General features: G+C 36.1%; 1 long non-coding RNA gene across 1 annotated transcript in view; it reads right to left on the bottom strand.

The window, feature by feature from the left end:
• The window catches only part of LOC107287643, a 45,615-nt gene extending 38,994 nt beyond the window's left edge, over positions 1 to 6,621 (bottom strand). Inside the window, exons 1-2 of the long non-coding RNA XR_001548878.1 lie at positions 6,546 to 6,621; positions 6,342 to 6,463 (exon numbers count right to left, since the gene is read on the bottom strand). This is a non-coding gene — a long non-coding RNA (uncharacterized LOC107287643). The remainder of the gene's footprint in view (positions 1 to 6,341; positions 6,464 to 6,545) is intronic.
• Between the last annotated feature and the right edge of the window lie 357 nt (positions 6,622 to 6,978).

The following is a 6,978-nucleotide window of genomic DNA, read 5'->3' as shown; positions in this document are numbered from 1 at the left end:
GGGGGGGGGGGGGAGAGAAAGAATCAAGTGGTGCTACTTGAGTATAAGTTCCAGGATCGATCATTTTCTCCAACAAAAACCTGAAATAAATGGCTTTGCAGAGATGTCTCAGCCCCAACTACCTGATCTGGCAACCCACATTTCAGAGGATCTGGATATTTATTGCTCTGTGAAGGAGGAGCTATAGCATTTCAGATGTTTCTAGATTGTAAGCCCCCTCACAATGGGCCATGCTAGGTGAGGTTTCTGAAGCTGTACTCTACAAGACCTGGAGCATCAGAGCTTTCTTACACCTTCTATAAATGCTTTAATAATTCTAAAATACATCATCCACATGCAAGACTTTCATATCCTGATCACCTTCTGTAAGAAATTTGGAGAACTCTAAAACTCTGAGTAATTTGGTTGGAGCAATGAACAAAAGGGACTGTCTCAATAGAGTGCATCTCCTCATTGTAAAAACTAGAGGAAAATATTCACAAGACTGTAGTATCCCTGCTTGCTTTTTTTTTTTTTAGAAAATGCCTAGCACACTTTTGCACTTCTTTTAAAGGTGCTGTTTTCTGCAAGTTTAGAAAAGAGAGAAAGGTTCTCCTTTTTCTCCTTGAATTTTATACCTGGCAATCCTTCCAAAGTTTATTTCCCCTCAATGGTGCACAAGTAAAAGAAATATGGCCTTATTAAACATACCTATTATGGGTTTTTAAATTAATAGAGACCCACATAGGGAGTAGGAATTGTTATTTTCTCACATTATTTTTCTTAAAGTGCAAAGCATTTTTAGAAACACATGTGGCAGGATGTTGAGAATGTTTTTTCCCTAGATTTTAACATCTCATTCCTTCATGACAAAAACGAAGATCATTAACTATAACTATGGTGAAGCTCCACCACTAAGCTGGAGGTTGCAGGGTGACCTGGGCCAGCTAAACTCTGGTGGAAAATTTCTCTTTGCTGGCAGGAAACTCGGGTTCATCTGAGGGCCCAATGTTATGAACAACAACACCATTAAACATCTCACAATGCCTTGGTGTACCCCTACATTATGGGGATTGGAGGAAATTAGTACAATAGCTACTCAACTGCCTGAGTTACTCAAAACACAAAAATAGTTTTTTGGTTTTTTGTTTCTGTGTTTAACCAGCAGATCCAGATAGAGTGGATCATTTTGTTGGTCTGATTTTGCACTCGAATCTCCCTCACAAACCTGTGTTAACATGGAAGAAAGAATGTAACTTTAAACTTCTAGAGAAAAAATAGGGTATTAATAAATGAATAAATCTAAGAAGTAGTTAGAGAGAACATTGAAACAAATGTAGTACGGCAAACCATTTGGTAATTCAGGATTGTAAGGTGCCAGGCTATCGATTGTAATCTTATGATAAGAGAGAGCTATGAATGATTGGTTGGTTTTTCTGCCTTTCTAGTGTGATGTGTACTCAAGGTGGTTAACAAAATTAAAATTAAAATAGAATATATGGTTAGATGCCATTAATTAACATTTAAACAGGCAATAACAGTGTCACAAAGCCTGGGGAAACAGGTGCATTTTACTCATTTTCTAATGGAGTAGTACTGGATAAAGCCTTTTTCCATGGGTCAGAAAAAAAAACTCTGATGCCAGGGTCATTTTCAAACAGATCTTTCCTGCAGATTATAATGTCTAGACAGTTTTATAAGAAAGGAGATGGCCCCTAGATAGTCAGATTATAAACTATCTAGTCCTAGATCAATTCCAACAATGTATTAAGCAGTTGGCAACTAGCACAGCCTTTATCTAATCTCCAATAGCAGCCAACCATGCTGCATCAACAGCAACTTCAAGACTTTTTTTGAGGATAGCCCCACACAGTAAGCATGTTACAGTAATCCAGCTGGGAATAATTCTTGCCAAAACAGACTGCACCATCTATAATTATGCAGAGGTACTGCTCACCACAGATGCTACCTGCAAATTGAGTAACAACCGAGGATCAAGGAGCCGTCCCAGACCACAGAGCTGCTCCTTCAGAGAGTAAACAACCCATCCAAAGTAGACTGAGCTTCAGACTGCAGTTCCTTATTTACCATCAGTGCCTTTGCCTTGCCAGGATTGAATTTTTCTTTCATCTCCCTTGTCCTGCCCTAATGGTAAGTTAGGCAAGGGAGGAAGTATCTCTCAGACTAATTTAGGTGACAAGGTTAGAAGTCAAAGTCAGAATATGAGAACTTGGGGAAAGCAGCACGTACTCTGACGGGAAGATTTCTATGGGCTTAATCAACTTCTTGAGAATGGTCTCTTTTGGTTTTATTTTCAGAAATGTACATCCTATTTATTCATATGTATGACAGGCAGAGCAACACATACTTTCCCCTTTCACAAAAAGAGGCACCTTGTCTGGCTGAAAGACAAGTATCCTTGTAAAAGGTGATGTGACTGATCACAGAAGAGAAGACCAACGTGCAACTATTCCCTTCCAAAATGATAACTAAGAGAGGAAAAAGAGACTTTCTTCCTTACTGTACTTCTCAGTTATGAAGTAGAGATATCTTGAAACAGTTTCTAACTCTTAGATAATAAGTTAGAATTTCTATCACAGCAATTTGTTAGGATATCCATCTCAGGCAGACAAAGAAGATGGCAATCTGGTTTTTGAAGATTGCCGTACATCTTGCCCTGTTCGACATCATATGAAGTCACAAGACAGAGAAGCTGCAGAAATAAACACTGGACTGCATCAGCTAGAGAAATGATTGAAGAAGAAACACAATTTTGTCCTATATGTCATATATTTGTTTTCATACCATAATCCTTCAAGCCTTATATTGTCTCTCTTGATGACCAGTCTAATAAGGGGTTTAATAAGGAGATGACTTATTTAATCAGTGCTTAACAAGACCATTGGGAAGAAAGGTGTTCAGAAAACATTTTAATGCCCATTTTCTAATTTCCTATTTGTGGAACAATATGTAAACAGACTTCTTTGAATTTTGTACTTGTCTGAATTTAGCAATCCCGTTCTGCAATTAAAAAAAAAATGAGTACAAAAAGTCTTATTACTGCCAGGTGCTCATTATGGTCGATTTAATAAGCGTATAAGAATAATATTTTAACAAAAATGTCAGGAAAAAATTGTTCTGTTTGCTGTTTGTTTATTTGTTTGTTTGTTTAATTTTTATGCTTCCCATCTCCCCTAGAAGGGATTTTTACCCAATTTTACATTATCAAATTAATATGTAATTACAATTCCTTTAAAATTCTCATTTTTCTATATTTTATGATACAATTATGCTTTGTCAAAATGAAAGGTTCAAAAAAAATTAATATATTGACAAATTTGAATACAAATCTTTATAAAATGGCTGCATGTTAATCCCGCCTTCATGTACTAAAAAAAAAGTAAAATGTGGATCATTTTAATAGATGTTGAATCATGGTGATCTTTGTATTTTATTTTGACATATTAATATTTTAAGTTTTAATATTAACATTTCAAACATTTTTTTTCATTTTCACTCACACTTTAAAAAGCGAATTAAACTGAGTAGTAAATGTTCACAGAAGAATAAGATTTCCTCCCACTCCTCCCAAAATACAGATGTATAAAAACTGCTTTTAAAAATTTTGTAGCAATGTTATCAAGTCTCAAAAGGAGATTAAATTTAATCTATTTAGCATTAGCTGTAGACAAGAAAAGCCAGATCACCTGGATAGAACTAAGCATTGTAAACAAACATGCGGTCTTCATTCTCACACTCTCCTTATAGCACTAACTTTGGCAAGAAGAAAATGGCTTGTTGCATGAAGAATCATTACTGAGTAATGCACTACTATCCTTTTAGGTGGAAATCAGCTTATGCACAAATGGGTCATGCAGGGCAGTGGTGGGATTCAGCTGGTTCACACCACTTCAGCAGAACCGGTAGCTAATTTTTTCTTGCCCAGGCCCAGAATGGACACCCGGAAGCGGCATCCACACAGAGAACTGGTTGTTCACATATTTGAATCCCACTACTGATGCAGGGCCCATATATACAGGATTGCCTACTATGAAACTTGTATAACCCTTAGATTTCAAACTCCAGGCAGATGAAAACTCATAACAATGTATTTATTCCAGAATTAAATCTATTCTCATTAGTTGTAACATTTATATATATACAGTATATATCAGTCTGAAGATGACGAGTGGGACCTCGTCGAAACGTTGCCAAGATACTCTCAATTTTACACGGGAAAAGACCCGAATATGCCAAGACCTGCATATATATATATATATCCCAAAATTTCTGTTGCTAAGCAAAACATTTGTTGAATGTTACGTTAGTGACACAATTGTTAAATGAATCTGGCTTCCTCATTGACTTTTGCTTGTCAGAAGGTCACAAAAGGGGATCACATGAACCTGGGACACTGCAACCATCATAAATATGAGTCAATTGCCAAGCATCTGAATTTTGACTATAAACAAGTCGCAAATGTGAAAAACGGTCATAAGTCATTTTTTTCAGTGCCATTGTCACTAAATGAACTGTTGTAAGTTGAGGACTACCTGTATTTTATGAAGGGCTATGAATGTTATTAGCTAATGCTTTATATATTTTCTGGTGTAAATTTTGAAGTCTCCCTTTGCCTTGTTTCTTAAATGGATAGTGCACTCTTGAGTTCAGGTTGGACATCATCAGTAGAAAGGAAAGCAAAACAAAAAAACACAAAACCACCAGTGGCACCACTAGCAGCAGAAGATATAAACTGTTGGACCTCAATATTTTCTAACCATTTGAGGAACTGTTGAAATTAAGCAATGGGAATGAGAATTCTTGAAAGTTGGAGGGCCGTTGTTATATACAATATAACGGTGTTTTTACTGTTACTAAATTATACTTTCAGCAGCAAACAGATTTAGAAACGGGCAGCCTGTTCTATGTTACAAAAACATGGAGAAATGTACTTTCAAAGAAAATACAGATAAAGCTTCAACCCTGCCCGTGTTCACATTCCTTAATCACTATAAAACAAGCCATGAGCATCTTCTCACCACCTAGACATAAAAGATGTACAAATACTTTTATCAGGCGAAGCAATTTTCTTCCTGTGAATAATAAGCTTTTTGGCTTATGTGCCCGAATCCAAAATGGTCGTCTTTGGGGTTCCCAAGGAACTGAGAGTTATATTGTACAATAAGTTCAGGTTTCCAGACACTCAGAATGTTTTACAAGTCTGGTTAAATGCAATTGAAATAAAATGGCGGTACTGTACATGATGACTTGTTAACCAGCTAAGCCACGTAACCCAATCAGTGGAGGAACATATATAAAACAAGATTTCTAATTTGGGACATTGTAAAAATAATGATTAGTCATGACTGCATAAAATGAAAAATATAGATGTGTCAGCTATTATGGTTGACTTGTATAGACTATATCTATATGCAACATACTGGTATCATTTATAATCTGATGATGATTTTTAACTAAAGAAGAACAAAAATATGTGATGCAGTAGAGCTTGAAATCTGAGGAACTAAATAAAGGATCTGAGATTAAGGAGTGGCTCAAAATGTAATGCAGAAGTCCATCTTAAAGCAGGGGAAATTCACTGTAACATTATTGCTTAAACTAACATGTGAAAAAAGCTTATATAACATCCAAATGTGAATCTATTGAGTTACATATCATACTAAGGAATAACAGTAGCAGGACTGCAATCTTAAATATTCTTGACAAAGAAGCCTAAATGCTAAGCACATTTGCACCGAAAAAGAACACACTTTAAATCTTTTTCCCCCCAAAAGAAATCTGTTCCAAAGGAGATCTTCACTGTGGTGTGAATGCTTTCAGAGTTTGCACAACCCAAAGACCACATAGGTAATGAAGGAAGACCTTAATCCCTGGTGGACAGCCTCAGATTCAGTGTGGAAAAAAATAACCAAAACCACATGGTTAAGATCCCAAATGATTAAGTTATCTGGGATTTAAAAAAAATTCCCTATGAGAAGAAAACTATTTCCATATGGGCATCTCTGCTTCCTTGAATGTTGCAGGAGTGTTTAGAGTTCATTTCAGCATGCTGCTTATTTATATAACTCATAGGCTGGACCTGAATTTTACTCAACCAAATGGTGTTTAGTTTGAGGTTCTTGATGATCATAGAATCATGGAACTCAGAAAGAGGGATAGCAAGGCCTAAGACCTTTTAAGGTTATGGTCAACCCCAACCTTTCTTCAAAAAAAACCAAGCATGAGAGACTGACTTTCAGTTTTAGAGCTAATTATTTGATCAAACTGATTCAAGGCAACATAGTGCTGTTGCTGCAATTATGAAGAGAACCTGTGGTATCAAAACAAAGGAAGGCACCTACCATTTATGAAAACATCCATGTCCACAAGAGCCAAGCCAAACACCAAGAGTTCTAGCCACAAAAACATGGTTATATCCAGGGATTATATGTATCCTTACAAAACAGCATGTGGATGTCTGTCTCTGGAAAGTAAAATAAAAGTTATTGCTCTCTGTGAAAGTCATGCAAAGTCCCCATCAAATGTAGAACAGACTGTACGCATACATTGAAACTCGTCTTTATAATCCAAGAAGCAGCTTCCTCTGTCAGGCAAAATTTAACTACTGGCAGTCACACTCTACAGCAAAGTGATGTCAGTTTTACTCACTTCTCTAAAACCACTTTTTCTTCTTTCTTCAGTTTCCAGGAAGTAACAAAGAGGGTGGTTTTTTTTTCCTGAAGTTATTGCTGTTCTGATATCCTACTTAAGAAGCAATTGCTTCGGTAGAATTGACGTTTTTCTTTCAAATGTTGAAGTAAAATTAAATATTCTTATCTTTGATCAAAGAAAAATAAAAACCCTGCTATTCAAAAAAGAAAATGAGGCAAACTTTTCTATAATATAATATAGTGACAAGTTTAAAAACAAGTCTACATTACGTGATCTCATTCTTCTTTAAAGTACTCACTAGGATAAACAGATGTGGACAGACAAGGA

The sequence above is a fragment of the Protobothrops mucrosquamatus genome, unplaced genomic scaffold, assembly GCF_001527695.2.
Source record: "Protobothrops mucrosquamatus isolate PMUCROS unplaced genomic scaffold, P.Mucros_1.0 scaffold_109, whole genome shotgun sequence".
NCBI lineage: Eukaryota > Metazoa > Chordata > Lepidosauria > Squamata > Viperidae > Protobothrops > Protobothrops mucrosquamatus.
This window is presented reverse-complemented; position numbering and strand designations above follow the sequence as displayed.